Below are 17,198 nucleotides of genomic sequence, written 5' to 3'. Positions count from 1 at the left end.
ATCAGCATATTGAAGAGATATATGTACTCCCATGTTTATTGCAGCATTATTCACAATAGCCAAGATTTGGAAGCAACCTCATTGTCCACTGAAAGACAAATGGAAAGAAAATGTGGTACATAAACACAATGGAGTACTATTCAGCCATAAAAAAGAATGAGATACTGTCATTTGCAACAACATGGGTGGAACTTAATATGGTGGAGGACATTATATTAAGTGGATAAAATAACCCAGGCACAGAAAGACAGACTTCACATGTTTTCACTCATTTTGTGGAAACTAAAAATTAAAACAATTGAGCTCATAAAGATAAAGAGTAAAATGATGATTACAAGAGGCTGGGAAGGGTAGTGGGACTTGGAGGTAAATTGGGGATGGTTAATGAGTACAAAAGTATAGGTAGATAGAATGAATAATATTTAGTATTTGTTAGCACAACGGGGTGATTACAGTCAATAATAATTTATTGTACATTTTAAAATAATTCAAGACATAGACATGGGCAAAGACTTCATGTCTAAAACACCAAAAGCAATGGCAACAAAAGCCAAAATTGACAAATGGGATCTAATTAAACTAAAGAGCTTCTGCACAGCAAAAGAAACTACTATCAGAGTGAATAGGCAACCTACAGAATGGGAGAAAATGTTTGCAATCTATCCATCTGACAAAGGACTAATATCCAGAATCTACAAATAACTTAAACACATTTACAAGAAAAAAACAAACAACCCGATCAAAAAGTGGGCAAAGGACATGAACAGACACTTCTCAAAAGAAGACATTTATGCAGCCAACAGACATACGAAAAAATGCTCATCATCACTGGTCATTAGAGAAATGCAAATCAAAACCACAATGAGATACCGTCTCACACCAGTTAGAAGGGCGATCATTAAAAAGTCAGGAAACAACAGATGCTGGACAAGATGTGGAGAAATAGGAATACTTTTATACTGTTGGTGGGAGTGTAAATTAGTTCAACCATTGTGGAATACAGTGTAGTAATTCCTCAAGGACCTAGAACTAGAAATACCATTTGACCCAGCAATCCCATTACTGGGCATATACCCAAAGGATCATAAATCATTCTACTATAAAGACACATGCACCCATATGTTTATTGTGGCACTATTCACAATAGCAAAGACATGGAAGCAACGCAAATGCCCATCAATGATAGACTGGATAAAGAAAATGTGGCACATATACACCATGGAATACTATGCAGTCATAAAAACGAATGAGTTCATGTCCTTTGTAGGGACATGGATGAAGCTGGAAACCATCCTTCTCGGCAAACTATCACAAGAACCAAACACCGCATGTTCTCACTCATAAGTGGTAGTTGAACAACGAGAACACATAGACACAGGGAGGGGAACATCACACACTGGGGCCTATCAGGTAGTGAGGGACTAGGGGAGGGATAGCATTAGGAGAAATACCTAATGTAGGTGACAGGTTGAGGGGTGCAGCAAACCACCATGACCTGTGTATACCTCTATAACAAACCTGTGCAGTCTGCACATATACCCCAGAACTTAAAGTATAATTTAAAAAAATAGTATAATAGAAATGTTTGTAACACAAAGAAATGATAAATGCTTGAGGTGATGGATAGCCCTTTTACCCTCATGTGATTATTACACATTGTATGCCTGTATCAAAATATCTCATGTACTCTGTAGATATACACACCTACTACGTACCCACAAAAATTAAAAGAGAAAAAATTTTAAAGAAAATTTCTTATCCAGTCTGAAATCTTTGTTCTTGTTTGTTCTTTAATTAAAGTGGTTAGTCCATTAATAAATAATATAACTACTAATATATCAGGTTTATAACTACCCTTTTCTTGTTTTCTATTTGCCCCTCTTGTTCTGTTTTCCTAACTTTTTTTCTTGCCCTCACTTGAATCCATCAAGTATTTTTTATCATTCCATTTTTCTCATCTGTAAGTGTGCTGGTTACACATATCTAATATCTTCTAAGTGGCTGCACAATGTGACTCCTTGACTTATTAAAATGTGCAAATTTTGCTCCTTACCATACAATATTAAGACCTTAGAATACTTTAAATTCATTTATTTCTTGTTTATCTTTTATAATGTGTACTTTATTCTATACATATTTTGAACTCTGCCAGAAATTATTAATATTATTGTTATTACTATGTATAGTCAATATTAGACGTATTGTATTTTATACTTTCCATTGCTCTTCATTGCTTCCTATATTTTCACGTTTCCATCTCAGCTATTTATCCTTTTTCTTTTTTTAACTTTTATTGTAAGTTTAGTAGTATAAGTGCAGGTTGGTTACATAGGTAAAGTTGTGTCATGGGGGTTTGTTGTGCTGATTACTTAATCACCCAGGTATTAAGCCTAGTACCCATTAGTTACTTTTCCTGAACCTCCCCCTCCTCTCATCCTCCACCCTCGAATAGGCCCGAGTGTGTGTTGTCCCTTCTATGTGTCCATGTGTTCTCATTATTTAGCTCCCACTTACAAGTGAGAACATGCAGTATTTGTTTTCTGTTCCTGTGTTAGTTTGCCAAGAACCTTATCCTTCTTCTTAAAGAACTTCCTTTTTTTTTTTAGTGCAGGCCCGATGGTGACAAATTCTCTCACTTTTCGTGTGTCTGGAATGTCTTTATTTCATCTTCACTTTTGAAGAATACTCCTCTCAACAGAATTTGAAGTTAGCAGTTATTTCCTTTTAGTACTTTAAAGATAGATGTCATTTATTATTCCTGTAGTTGTTTCTATCATCACTGTTGAGAAATCATTGTCAGCCTTACTGTTGCTCCTAATGTATCTTTAATCCTCTGATTTTAAGATTATATCTTTGTCTTTGGTTTTCATGGTTTTACTATGGTATATCTTGGTGAGATTTTCTTTATATTTAATACAGCTTGGAATTTGCACATTTTTTGAATACGTGGCTTTATGTCTTTTGTCAGTTTGAGAATTTTATCAGAGATTTTCTCTTCAACCATTGCTTCTACTTTATTCTCTCTCTTCCTTTCCTTTCAGGACTTCAACTACACACATGTAAGAAATTTCTATCAGTCTCCTATATACCTTATGTTCTTTTCTGCAGCCTATCCCTTTTTCTCATGGTATTTCAATCTAGTTACTTACTATGAATCTACATTCCTTTTCACGAATACGCTCTTCAACTGCAACCATTCTATTGTTAAACCCGTCTACTGAGATCTTAATTTTAGCTATTGTGCTTTTGGTTCTTGAGTTTTCATTTTATTCTTTTCTATATATATTTGTCCTCTGATATAAAATTATTTATATTTTCTGGATTATATTAATAATAGTTGGTTTAAATCCATTTATTATGACGCAATATCTGGGCCACTTATGAGTCTAGTCCCGTTCTCTAATCTTTCCCTTGGTCCTCCTTCTTGTGATGACTGGTACATTTGTTTAATTATTAGACATTGTTTAGGAAAAAATGAGGATGCTATAAAGGCTGTCATATTCTCCCAGAGTGGAGGCAAATGAGATAGTCAAATTGCATAAGGAAAGAAGATGTATTCTGGATGTAGAAATTATAATGCACTTCATTCCTGGGCTAAACTGCCATTTTTGAGAGGTCTTCAGCGTTTAACTTAAAAATCCGAAATAATATAACACTGCTCTGCTCTTCTTTTCTCTCGGTGCATACATCAGCGCATCTCCAGACAGATTCACATTCTCTGTACAGAAGAATGTTCAAGTGGGTAATGGGCTCTACAAGGTGAACACCCAGATCCTTCCTTTGGGACTGAGTCACCTATTTGCTCAGTTGTCTGGAGTGTTGCTTTCTGAGAGCTCATAGCTGAGTTCCTCTGCAGGAATTGCCAAAGGAAATAGCCGCACCCAAAATTACACTCACTACCAGGAGCAGCCCACATCCCAAGACTGGTCAACCATTAGTACAAAGACTTCATCCCCTTGCCTTAATTCAGGGCAAGTTTCAAGGGCCATTACTGCTTCGGAGCTCCCTGTGGAATCGGCTGAGGCCTCTGTTGCAACTGAGTCACAGCTCAACTTCTCCATCTGCCTTCCTGCTTCCCTCCTTCACTTCCTCCTGCTTCCCTCCTCCACTTACAGGTATTATATTACTCCTGAAAGCATTCCCCCCTCTACATCCTACGTGGACATCTCCATCTGGGGAGGGGTGGGAGCATCCAGGTGGGGGCATCTGCACATTTTTTTTTTTTTTTTTGAGACAAGAGTCTTACTCTGTCACCCAGGCTGGAGTGCAGTGGCTCAATCTCAGCTCACTGCAACCTCCGCTTCCCCGGTTCAAGCAATTCTCCTGCCTCAGCCTCCTGAGTAACTGGGACTACAGGTATGCACCACCACACCCAGCTAGTTTTTGTATTTTTAGTAGAGATGGGGTTTCACCATGTAGGCCAAGATGGTCTTGATCTCTTGCCCTTGTGATCTACCCACCTTGGCCTCCCAAAGTGCTGGGATTACAGGCGTCAGCCACCATGTCAGCCTCTGCACGTTTTAAATCTATTTCCACTAATCGTCCCACTGCCCAGACCTGCTCTTCACGTCTTGATTTTGAACTCAGCTTCTTCAGGATTTCCCAAAATGAATGCTGCTAATGCTTGTTTACTTTTTTTTGGTTTTGTTTTCTATTCAAATAAATCCTATCTGATTTCAGTCCTCTAGGAATTCTTTAGAATTTTTGATCCACCAATGTCCCTTTTTCCCTCACATCAGACAGGTAATGTGCCAACATGGTAATAAGGTTTGAGGAAGGCACATTTTACAAATGAGTGTAAAACACAATCATCATGCTTACAAACCACAAGAGGGTCTCATGACACCTTTATACAGCATCCTTTTTTTAAAAACTGCTTACATTTTCGTGAAATTATGTCCAGAATTGGTGGGTTCTTGGTCTCGTTGACTTCAAGAATGAAGCCACAGACCCTCGTGGTGAGTGTTACAGTTCTTAAAGATGGTATGTCCAGAGTTTTTTCCCTCAGATGTTCAGATGTGTCCGCAGTTTCTTCCTTCTGGTGGGTTCGTGGTGTCCACTTCAGGAGTGAAGTTGTAGACCCTCACGGTGAGTGTTACAGCTCTTAAAAGCAGCCCGTCTGGAGTTGTTCGTTCTTCCTGGTGGGTTCATGGTCTGGTTGACTTCAAGAGTGAAGCTGCAGACCTTTGAGGTCAGTGTTACAGCTCACAAAGGCCACGTGGACCCAAAGAGTGAGCAGCAGCAAGATTTATAATAAATAAGGAAAGAACAAACCTTCCACTGTGCCAAGGAGACCACAGCAGGTTGCTGCCCGCTGAGGCAGCCTGCTTTTATTCCCTTATCTGGCCCCACCCACATCCTGCTGATTGGCCCATTTTGACAGAGTGCTGATTGGTGTATTTACAAACCTTGAGCTAGACAGAGTACTGATTGGTGTATTTACAAACCCTGAGCTAGACACAGAATGCTGATTGGTGCATTTATGATCCCTTAGATAGACATAAAGGTTCTCCAAGTCCCCAGCAGACTCAGGAGCCCAGCTGGCTTCACCTAGTAGATCCCGCACTCGGGCTGCAGGCAGAGCTGCCTGCCAGTCCGGAGCTGTGCCTGCACTCCTCAGCTCTTGGGCCGTCAATGGGACCTTATGCCAGGGAGCGGTGCCCATCAGGAAGGCTCGGGCGGCACGGACGCCATCCTGGAGGGGGAGGCTCTGGCCCTGCAGGAGGCCACAGCCGAGGAGGAGGCTCAGACATGGCAGGCTGCAGGTCCCGAGCCCTGCCTGGCAGGGAGGCGGCTGAGGCCCGGTGAGAATTCCAGCCTGGTGCATGCGGGCCAGCAGTGCTGGGGGACCCAGTGCAACCTCCGCAGGTGCTGGCCAGGTTGCTAAGTCCCTCACTGCCCTGGGCCGGCAGCAACGGCCGGTCGCTCCGCATGTGGGGCTCGAGCCCGCACCTGTGCCCGCTGTAACTCATGATGGCCTGTGAGTGCCAAGGGCAACCCTGGTTCCCGCCCGTGCCTCTCCCTCCACACCTCCCCGCAAGCAGAGGGAGCTGGCTCTGGCCTTGGCCAGCCCAGACAGGGGCTCCCACAGTGCAGTGGTGGGCTGAAGGGCTCCTCTAGCACCACCAGAGTGGATGCTGAGGCAAAGGAGGCGCCGAGAGTGAGGGCTGCTAGCACATTGTCACCTCTCAAAATGTTACAAAGAAATACAGAAGACAAATGCATTGGGTCCATCAGCAGAGATCAATGTAATCAGGCTACTATCTTGAGTTAGAATCTCCTTTTCCTGTGAATGTTTTCCTTCAAACTTTGAGGTTTTGTAGCAATACCAAAAGGATCTACAGAGTTTCAGTTTCAGACAAAGGACTTATTACATACATACTTGAAGGTATTGTTTTTTTACATTTCATTTGACTGATGTTTTGAATTATGTTATCTTGAAAATAAAAAATGAAAAAATTACTGTGTTCATATACTTATTTGTACTGTTTGATACTTTTGCAATGTCAAAATAAATATAATTCAATTATTTCCACAAAAAAACGGCTATTAAGTTTCATGAGAAACTACATATTTATATATATTCTCTAAATATTTATGTCTGATTTTTTTTTTATTACACAGAAGTTAGGGCCTGCGTGAAGAATGGTTACTTGTTATATAATAATTCAAAAGAAGTGGAGGGCCTTAAACTGAGAGGTCCTTTATCAGAAAACAAACTCTGATACTACTTAATGCTACCGTGGGTTCAGTGACAGGCACGGGCTTGTGCTATATTATAAAGATTTACATCTGTTCAAATTTTCTGAAAAGTAATTTGATAATCAATTTTAGAACCTAAAAATGTGTGTGATTTCTGATGTAGTAATTCCATTTCTAGGAATCTTTGCTAAGGAAATGGTCAGAAATTTAGTCAAAGATAATACATTTTTTAAAATGTAAACATACTACAATAGGAATAAAGAAATTATGATACATAGTTGTGGGAGAATATTATGCAGCAATAAAAGATTAGGTTTTAAAATATTTTTAATAATCTAGATAAGCCCTAGAGGTACTACCAAATGTTACATGATTAGGGGAGGGTAAGTGATGGGAGGAAAACAGGAAGCAGAAAGGTACAGAGGGTATTTTAACTACATCTACAACTAAAAGATTGGAGGAGCATGCACCCAAATCTTAACATCAGTTAGCCAGGTGGTAAGTTTAAGAATAATTTTAACTTTCTTTCTTGCCCTTCACTATATTTTCTCTTTCTCCCTCTAAAATTAGTAGTATCAATTGTCAGAGAATAATATTATTTTAAAATATGAGGAGGGCATAATAGCAAGTTTCAGTTGTATAAAAAGCCTGTGGAGGCAATGGATTTCTGGTTATATGACTAGAAATATGGATAAATCTGGAGCTGCCTACAAGTGAGTGAATAATTGTCATTTCAATTGTCTAAAAATTTAAATTTAAAATTTTATTTTTTTGTGACAGGCTGGAGTGGAGTAACACGATACCCCAATTCACTGCAGGCTCAACCACATGGGCTCAAGCAATCCTCCCACCTCAGCCTTCTGAGTAGCTGGGACAACAGGCACATGCCACTGTGCTTGGCTAATTTTTACAAATTGTAACAGAGACAGAGGTCTCACCATGTTGACCAGGCTAATCTCGGACTCCTGAGCTCAAGCCATCCTCCTGCCTCAGCCTCCTAAAGTGTTGGGATTATAAGTGTGAGCCATTAAGCCTGGCTTCAAATGTGTTCCTTTGATATTAATGATCTCAGTTGGGCATTTGAGTAGATCTACACAGCAGAAAGATATGCCTGGCCTCACTGCTTCCACCTAAAAATAATGTATGGTTTTTATTTGAAGAAAAACTAGATGCTTTAGATACCAGGGCCAACAATGCAGAAGACAGTGCTTTGCTATGAAATACCAAGGGTCTGACTTCTCTGGCCAGGGCATTCTGCCTACTCATAGTGTTGGTTATGGGGTTCGTCAATTAGAGTCAAGGCTTTTATGAGAAGGAAACTTAGATTTGTTTGGATGATCAGAATTTTTTTTTTTAATTCACAGAATGTGAGAGATGACCCTGATCTTCAATGTCTGAGTCTAAGAGTTAACCAAATGTCAACCTTTAACGTAAAAGAATCTCCTTGGCGAATGCTTAATTTCCAGGAGAACTGGGACATAAAGTGTTCGTTAGAAGCAAAATAAAACTCCATTGACCATTTTAGTTGAATCTTTGAGTTTAATACTATCTATCTTGATGTTAGGCACATTAAACAAATCTAACTATGTAGAGTTTGGCATCATGAATATGTAAAAGTTTCTCCTGACAATAATTGACTCAGAGGTTTAACTACTTCTATGCGACTTCTGGATTGAGATAGCTAGGAATATGACATCAGGAGAGAAGAGAATTTTTGGAAGTATTTTTCTTCCGGTCATTACACATCCACAGTAAGAAGTATTCAACATCTCTTCGTTTTGGGTTAAATACCAACAAGTATGTAAATTATTATTACTTTTACTGTGCTTTATGTAAATCTACAGGACAAATTCCTCTAAGAGTTTAAATTGAAGTTTGTCCACCCTTCCAAAATGTTTGACTTTTGTCATTGCTAACACTGTTGTTGGTTCCCCCAGGAGCTATAATCAATGCTGGATTTACCCAAGAGTTATGCTAAGCATATGCTTAACAATGCCAACAGAGTGAAGACACCAGAATCATTTTTTCAAACTTAATTGAATTTAATTTTAAGTCCCGGGATACATGTGTAGGATGTGCAAGTCTGTTAAGTACGTAAACGTGTGCCATAGTGGTTTCCTGCACCTATCAAATCATCACCTGAGTATTAAGCCCCACATGCATTAGCTATTTATCCTGATGCTCTCCCTTCAACAGACCCCAGTGTGTGTAGTTCCCCTCCCTGTGTCCATGTGTTCTCATTTTTCAGCTCTCTCTTATAAGTGAGAACATGTAGTGTGTGGTTTTCTGTTCCTGTGTTAGTTTGCTGAGGATAATGGCTTCCAGTTCCATCCATGTCCCTGCAAAAGACATGATCTTATTCCTTTTTATGGCTGCATAGTATTCCATTGTGTATATGTACCACATTTTCTTTATCCAGTATATTATTGATGGGCATTTGGGTTGATTCCATGCCTTTGCTAACCAAAACAATTTTTAAGGGGTTTGCTATTTCAAATTTTGCTTAAAATGCATCAAATTAAACATCATGGAAAAATGTTTGTTGATGTATCTTTTTTTTTTTTTTTTTTGAGACGGAGTCTCGCTCTGTCACCCAGGCTGGAGTGCAGTGGCCGGATCTTAGCTCACTGCAAGCTCCGCCTCCTGGGTTCACGCCATTCTCCTGCCTCAGCCTCCCGAGTAGCTGAGACTACAGGCGCCCGCCACCTCGCCCGGCTAGTTTTTTTTATTTTTTAGTAGAGACAGGGTTTCACCGGGTTAGCCAGGATGGTCTCAACCTCCTGACCTCGTGATTCGCCCGTCTTGGCCTCCCAAAGTGCTGGGATTACAGGCTTGAGCCACCGCGCCCGGCCTGTTGACGTATCTTATACCTAAAAAATTTAAATATCACATGGGAGGGTATCTTAATGTTTTCAGGGGTTCTACTACAAACTCTTTGCTCATATTTGCTTCTTTGCTTTGGTTGTCATGAAGCACAGAATTAGCTTCAGTAGCTTCTTTTAATCTCAGTTTTAAGTAAGGTGAGAGATATCAACTTATGTTTATACTTTCCTGTACCATGTCTAAAATATGACTGATTCTTTTTCAATACGTATCCTGGGGTTTTCCTATATGATTAGGGAGCAATTTAGATGCTAGACTAGTGGGCTCTACTTGGAATAAGAAGATAGTTCTTGAGAAAAAAGGCCATGGGAGTCCTCCCATGAGTAGTTATTGAGGAAAGAAGGAAACTAACATTTGTGGAATGCTTGTTATATGCCAAGTGTTGCTAAGTGACCACCAACTGTTCCCTCTTCTTCCTCTAGTTACAGTGGCACCATATTTCCCAGCGTCCCTTGCAGTCAGGTGTTGCCAAGTGACTCAATTACAGCTGGTGGGAAAAAAATGGAAATCTCCCAAAACATGATCCTATCTCTTTTCCTCCATCTGCTAATTGCATGTTTATGGCCAGTGTGACTTGGAAGCCCACAGGTTGAAGATGTCAGAACTCCATCTGCCTGACAATAGGACAGCTTGCTTGGCTGGCCTATAGCACGTATGGAGAATAGCTCCTAATCCTACTACCAGCCAGAAAAACGTGATTGGAGTTTATTTTTTAAGCCGCTGACATTAGGGGGGTTATCCATTGGAGTATGTTTGATTCAGTGCATCAACTTTCCTTATGTGGGCTCACCCACAGAATCACCTACATAAAACAGACAAAAAGGTTTTTAAAATTTAAATCATCCCACTATCTATACAGTGGGAACTAGTGCTCAAATTGCAGTCTGAACGTATTTTGTCTAATATACACACACACTCACACACATATATATATACGCGTGTATATTTATTTTGTGTATATGTTTGTGTATATGTATGTTTATATATATAAATTACCATATCTCTGATGAAATTGTGTACAAATTAAATTTAGCATGGACATTCACTAGTGCATCCCATTTAATTTTTATACCTATTGAGGTGGGATTGATTTTATAGATGAGAAGACTGAGGGTTGGGGCTCAGCTCAACTAATTTGTCTTAGGGAACTGTGTCAGGACTTTACACAGGTATGTCTGGCTTCAAGTATGCCTTTCCACAGTACGTCTCTACTTGATGTCTATTTACTTCCATGACAGCTCCCAAAGCAGTCTGGTGGAAGTGCTGCAAGCTGACGTGAGAGCGCTACCGTGTAGAGCTGTTGGTGAGTCCTGCTGTTTCCCCTGCCGAGAGAGCCTACTGAGTGCATTGCATTCATCCTTGTCCAGCTTCTTTATACTCTAATTCTACTCAAGGCACCCACTTGACTAACGTTTGTCATGCTCTCTCTTCAGTACAGCTTAAATTTAAAATTAAACATGTTGGACATAAAAAGATGTGTACATTTATGTTCATTGCGGCTTTTTTATGAGAGAAAAAAATGGAAAGAAACCAAATGTCCATCAACAGGAGTATGAATAACCATGTTGTGGTATCTTTATGTAATGGAATACTATTTATCAATAAAAACAATGAGCTATTGATACATGCTTGCAAATAAATAGATACAAAAAGTATTATGCTCAGAAAAAGAAGCTAGACTGAAAATGAAACTTACTGTACAATTCTATTTCTATAAAGTTCAAGAAAAGGCAAACTAATCTATGGAATAAAAATCAGAATAGTGGTTGTCTCTGGCAAACAGAAACCAGAAAGAGATGTGAGGCAACCTTCCAGTGTAATGGAAATGCTTTATGTGTTTATTGGGATATAAACATTTATTAAAACTGGTTGAACTATATAATTAAGATCTATGCATTTTATTATATGTATTTATACCTTGGTTTAAAAAACAAGTTTGTTAAAGGCGTAAGGTTAATCTATATTCTAGTGCCTCCTTAAGCCCTATCAGTTTTGAAATCCCGCTAAGTGCATCCATCAGCATGGAATATGTTTGGATTACTGCATCAACCCTGCCTTACATGGACACAAACACAGAACCACAGGCCAAAACATGACATAATTTTGAGGGAAAACAAAAAGAAAACATACTCCTTAGAGTTAGATAATCTATAAGAGTTAAATTTAAAATAGCCCATAGTTTTCCCCTCAGCATTGTCTGGTGGTTGAAAGCTGCTGGGCCACTGCCCTCCATGTATATAGGAGTACCTAGAAGTTTCATGTGGGACCACAAGCCTTTCCCTTGCTGTGAATGTGGAAAAATGTAATTCCATTTGTAGTGCCTAGAACTTTGGTATGATTCTAAAAATAATGTGAATGTGAACACTATTGTAGGGTAATAGAAGAAACCTTGTAGTAAAAGGCAGGAAAATTGATTTCTAGTACTCTGAAAATGAAATAAATTCATGTAGGAGTTGGTGAAAGTTGTCTTCATATGTCTAAAACAATGAAAAAGTATATATCTCATTTCAACTAAATTCACACCTAACACCCACACTGGAATCTTTTTAAAGTTTCCTAGAATGTGTTTCTTTGATTTAGTTTTGATAAGCTTGCTGTCTGTTGAGAAAGAAAAAATGTCAAGTAAAGAAATATTATAAAAGGCATTGTAGTTGGTTTGTTTAGCCATCTCAGAATATGGATATTAAAGTACTACTGGTGAGCCTCCTCACAAAAATTTATGAACAAAGCTCTTGCTTTAATTATCTTTGTATCTTCAGCATTCATTTTGCACTGTGCCTGGTCCATAGTAAGTGGTGAAATGACGGATGGATGGATGGATGGATAGCTGGATGGATGGATGGATGAAAGAAACTTTGAAGCATCTGTTGCCTGTAACATCAAAGACTAACAAAGAGAAGAACTGGCTTCTATTACTACTGGCTTGTGGAAATATAAATTTGGAGCTTATGAAAAAGCTGAAATTAAGAGGCTACAAATCTCCTACTTTGCAGCCATTAGGTACAGAATTAAGTCTCTAGCTTGCTGGTGTTATGTGAATTGAAGAGAAAAATAGTCGTTTAGTGAAGGGATAAAAGTTTTGAACAATGTCCAATGTGAGTGAAAAAGATGACCATGTAATTCTCCAAGAAAGCGAAGCCCTCTCGTTCCTCTTCTCATTTCAATCTTCCTTATTAAGTTTTAACTGCAGAAGCTGTGGTCTGTCAATTTTAAAACTGTTCAAAAATAATCAATAAAACCACCACACCATTTAACATTTATTTTCCAATATTTGACTTCATTCCCAGGTTCCCTGTGAATTGATTACTGCAATGGTCAAAGAAGTAAGTAAACCTTTTTGTTACTGCTCTAAGGTTAAAATGCTATTGTCTAAGACTAATGTGTCAACTTGGTAATTTCAAATAAGTTGAAGAATTTAGATATTTTTACTGCAAACCTCTACTCATTCTTTCTTAACATTAATAAGAAGTCACATTTATTAACTTCTATTCAGAATAAGCATTGAAAAGCATAAATACCATTTAGCATAACTCTTCAAACATTTTAGGTTTAAGAGTAACAATTTCTATTCCATACCTTTTTCCACTCAGAGTTTTTAATATCAGTCACAATAATTAGACCTATCTTCAAAATTAATGGAAAAGAAAAGACAATGTAAAGAGTAAAACATTAATCAGAAAATGTAATTCATTGTTCTGCCATAATCAAAGAAGGCCACAACACACTGTGCTCCAGGAAACGGCATCTCTCATTTTTCCCAAGCATGTTGTGAATAATTGCATTGCTTTGAAACTTACACATATGATTTACATCAATTTCAACTTTGTTCGTTATTCTGCTTAGGGTGAGTAATAATCTTGTGAGTGAGTAATGACCAACTACCTTATTAACTTGGAGTTGACTCTTGCACTGTCTGGGTATATCTATAGCACAAAGTTTGAGCAATGCAATAGAAAGTCTTTACATTATGATCAAGGTATTTATTAAAACCTACTATTTATGATATGGTTCTTATAAAGAGCAAATGACAGTAACTCACATATAATGATTACCTCACAAGTGTTTAAAATGTCTTTTGCATTTATTATAAAGTGAATGACAATTGACAAATCAGCCAACATTAAATCTAGCTATAAATTACATAGTAATATCAAGTGTAAGTTAAATGGAAAGTGGAGTAATGAAGAGGCAGCAATGGAATATTATAGCTTAGCAAGAATGTGTTTCAGAAAATTGCAATCATTCTTTAAAGTTTGGAACAAATGGCTATATTGTGCTAACCAAACGCCTTCTTTCTTCAAATATAAATTTTATTTTAGGAAATGAATGAAGCAATGTTTTTCTCCCACTAGTGTCATGGAAGAGCTTTGTCAAGTTCTGAATTTTCTTGTGCCTTTCTTGTGATTAGGCAGAGTAAGGTGTTTAGTTTCTTTCTTATGATTATGCACAGTAAGGCATTTAGTTTCTCCATTAGGTCCATCTTTTTCTGCCACCTTCTTTGCTTGCACCTGTTACCCTAGCTATCACTGATACTGTGCTTATAACTTATCCATGGTCCCCTGAACTGGATAGTGGCCCCCATGTAAGCCAATGCCTCATTTGATCCACTCTGCTGCCTTTGTTGAAGTCTTTTAGATTTGGTTGTTGCCAAATAACCTACTCTTTTGTGACTTTCCTCTCTAGACTTGAACAGTATCTACTACCAATTTTAAAACACCCAAATTCATGGAAAACTTCTGTTTCTCACGGTGGCCAGCACTCGTTCCACCACAAAAACCAGTTCTGGCTTCTCTTGGGTGGCAGCTTCTCACTGTTCAATACAGTAGCACCAACAGATGCAAAGACTCTTCCAATTTACCTTAATAAAGTATGAATCTGAATGAGGAGCAGAGCTTTTGAGCTATTATAGGAAAACATAATTACAAGGAGGACTTGGCTCTGGTTTTGAATCAGCCTGAAATTGTAGGCAAATCCTTTGACCCCCACCCTTGATGTAAAACCACACGACCAAGAGAGGACATCATCTCCTGATGCCAGCTCATCAGATTTAAAGAAAAATGAGTTCCATGTGTTTTTCACAAAACTTGAAATTTTAATGAACTCTCCAGTCTATCATTCCATAATTGTACTTAAGATTTTCCTTATACCATGGAAGACTGAATCTGGCCTATTTTGACTATTACATTTGAGCTGATATTTCTATCAAGGAATGACTACTTCTAGATTTTTAGGTATTTATATATAAAATTGAAACACACTTTTTTAAAATATTGAGGTTATTTTTCTTCCAGAAGGGAGACTGCCAGGTATCAGGTGAAAATAGGCATTTTAACATTTTTGATGGTGGTGGTGATGAGAGTAAGAAAAGTTCATGTTTTCCAGAGTTGTTACATTTCTTGCTTAATCTAATTTATTTTATTTCTGATATTGGCCTATCCTTTAACTCATCATTACTTTATTCTATTTGATTTTATTATAAATTGTTTAAAAAGTTTTAGTTTTAAAAACCAAAGAGAGATGTTTGCCACATCCTTTGCCTCTGAACACGGCCATGCCTGGAGAATACAAAGGCATAGACAACTATCTTGACTTTCAAAATCCCTGGAACAGATGCATTTCATAGGTATTTAAAATTTTGAATCTAAGTAACTGATATTTTAATATTTAGAGTTGTGGATAGGAATTAGGAGGAGGACAGAAATTATATCGCTAGTCAAGTTATGGTATAGTAGGAAGACCTCATCCTCTGCAAAAAGGGATACATACACAAAAGCAGTCATTCCATCAGTCTCTTACTTCGTAAGTTCTTTTTATATGTGCAATACCATGACAGCAATGCAGAGAGTTATTTGGGAATAGAAAAAAAGCAGTTAAGTAACTAGAGAATGTCAACACAAAAAAGAAAAAAAAAAACCCTAAAGTTAGACATTTTTAGGGCAGAGAAAGCCTAGTCAAGAAAAAAAAAAAAATCAGCTACAAGAAAATGAGACATACTTAAGGAGATTATTCTTTCAAGGAGGAGAAACTTGCTTGGAATGCACTAGGCCAGAGGTATCCCTAAGAATCCATATTGGACACACTCAAGCAGAAAATATCACTATAATTCCCAATAAATGTCCACTAAGTGACCAGCTGGCCTCAAAGGTCCAGTGAGTGTTGTAACCTTTATGGTTGATGCAACAGATTGAGCCATATTGTACAGAATTACAAGACCACAACCGAAGACTGGCAGTGATTTGTTTTTTGTGGAATCACAAACTATTATTATTGTCATCGTTGCAGAAGGTCCAAGGCAGTGGAAAACCTAGGGAACACCAAAAATATAACCTACCTAGTAACTAAAAGACTATATTTGTCAATTGTGGAATCCCTGAAATGATGATTTCTGAGAACAGATTTCTCAGTGCTTTACCAAAGAATGTGCTGATTTGATTTTTTAAAAATTGGCATTTTAACACCGTAAAATGAACATTCATGCAACATTCAGGTTATTCGAAAAGTTCCTGAATAATCAAATAATACCATGAAACCTCTCTAGTAAGTAAAAATTTGTTTCTGGATGAAAATACAGAGAGTCAAAGAATATTGTTACATAAAGAGCAAGTTCAAAATTATCCCCTAGTCTGTCCATTTGTAGAAAAAGGTTTTTGTTTGTTTGTTTGTTTGTTTGTTCCTTAACTGTGGCTGGCATAGAATGGGGAAGAAATTCGCAATGTTTACTGGAAGGCTGGTATGTCTAAGCATGCCAATACACTAACTTTTGTTACTTGTTCTATGTCCTTGAATAAATAGCAATGTCCATTTTCTCAGTAAGATTACTCCAAAAGTTTCTTGGCCAACTTGTGTCTAGAAATTTTCAAGAATATACATATTTAAATTTTTTTGTTCAATGCTTAAAATTAATCATATTTAAAAATAACTAAAATATTGCACTAGAAAAAGAATAATTCCCTATTAGGAGGGAGGGGATTCAAACAGAAGCTTAAGAAATCAAATTACTTTACCGCAATTTAGATTCATTTGAAGGCAAATGTAGATGATTTTGAACACCCTCCTCCATCATTTCATCAACCTTTTTTTTAACTTTTCACTTATTACTCTATCACACTCTAAGCATTATATAATTGCTTATTTATTGTATGTGTCTTCTGTCTCCCTACTAAAATATATGAAGGGATTTTGTCACTATTATATTCCTAGAGCCCAGAATAAAGTGTGTAATGACACATGGTAGACTCGATAAATATGTATTGAGTGAATAAATGAATGAGAAGTAAGCCTGGAAATCATCTAACTCTGAAACACTGCTTCTTTAACTTCATAGTTAGTGAGGTCAGGCACAGTGACTCACACCTGTAATCCCAGTACTTTGGAAGACCGAGGTGGGTGAATCACTTGAGGTCGGGAGTTTGAGACCAACCTGGCCAACATGGTGAAACCCCATCTTTACTAAAAAAATACAAAAAATTAGCCAGGTGTGGTGGCATGCGCCTGTAGTCCCAGCTACTCAAGAGGCTAAGGTGGGAGAATTGCTTGAACCCGGGAGGCGGAGGTTGCAGTGAGCCGAGGTTATGCCATTGCATTCCAGCCTGGGTGACAGAGTGAGACTTCAT

At 38.0% G+C, this 17,198-nt stretch overlaps 1 non-coding gene across 1 annotated transcript; it reads right to left on the bottom strand.

The window, feature by feature from the left end:
* Positions 1–4,733: 4,733 nt before the first annotated feature.
* On the bottom strand, positions 4,734–4,836 carry LOC112426334 (small nucleolar RNA U13). Its single transcript, XR_003017611.1, has one exon. It is a non-coding gene; the product is annotated as a small nucleolar RNA U13 (small nucleolar RNA).
* Positions 4,837–17,198: the final 12,362 nt, after the last annotated feature.

The sequence above is a fragment of the Macaca nemestrina genome, chromosome 3 (assembly GCF_043159975.1).
Source record: "Macaca nemestrina isolate mMacNem1 chromosome 3, mMacNem.hap1, whole genome shotgun sequence".
NCBI classification, from domain to species: domain Eukaryota; kingdom Metazoa; phylum Chordata; class Mammalia; order Primates; family Cercopithecidae; genus Macaca; species Macaca nemestrina.
Note: the sequence above shows the minus strand (reverse complement) of the source record. Positions and strands in the feature narration are given on the sequence as shown.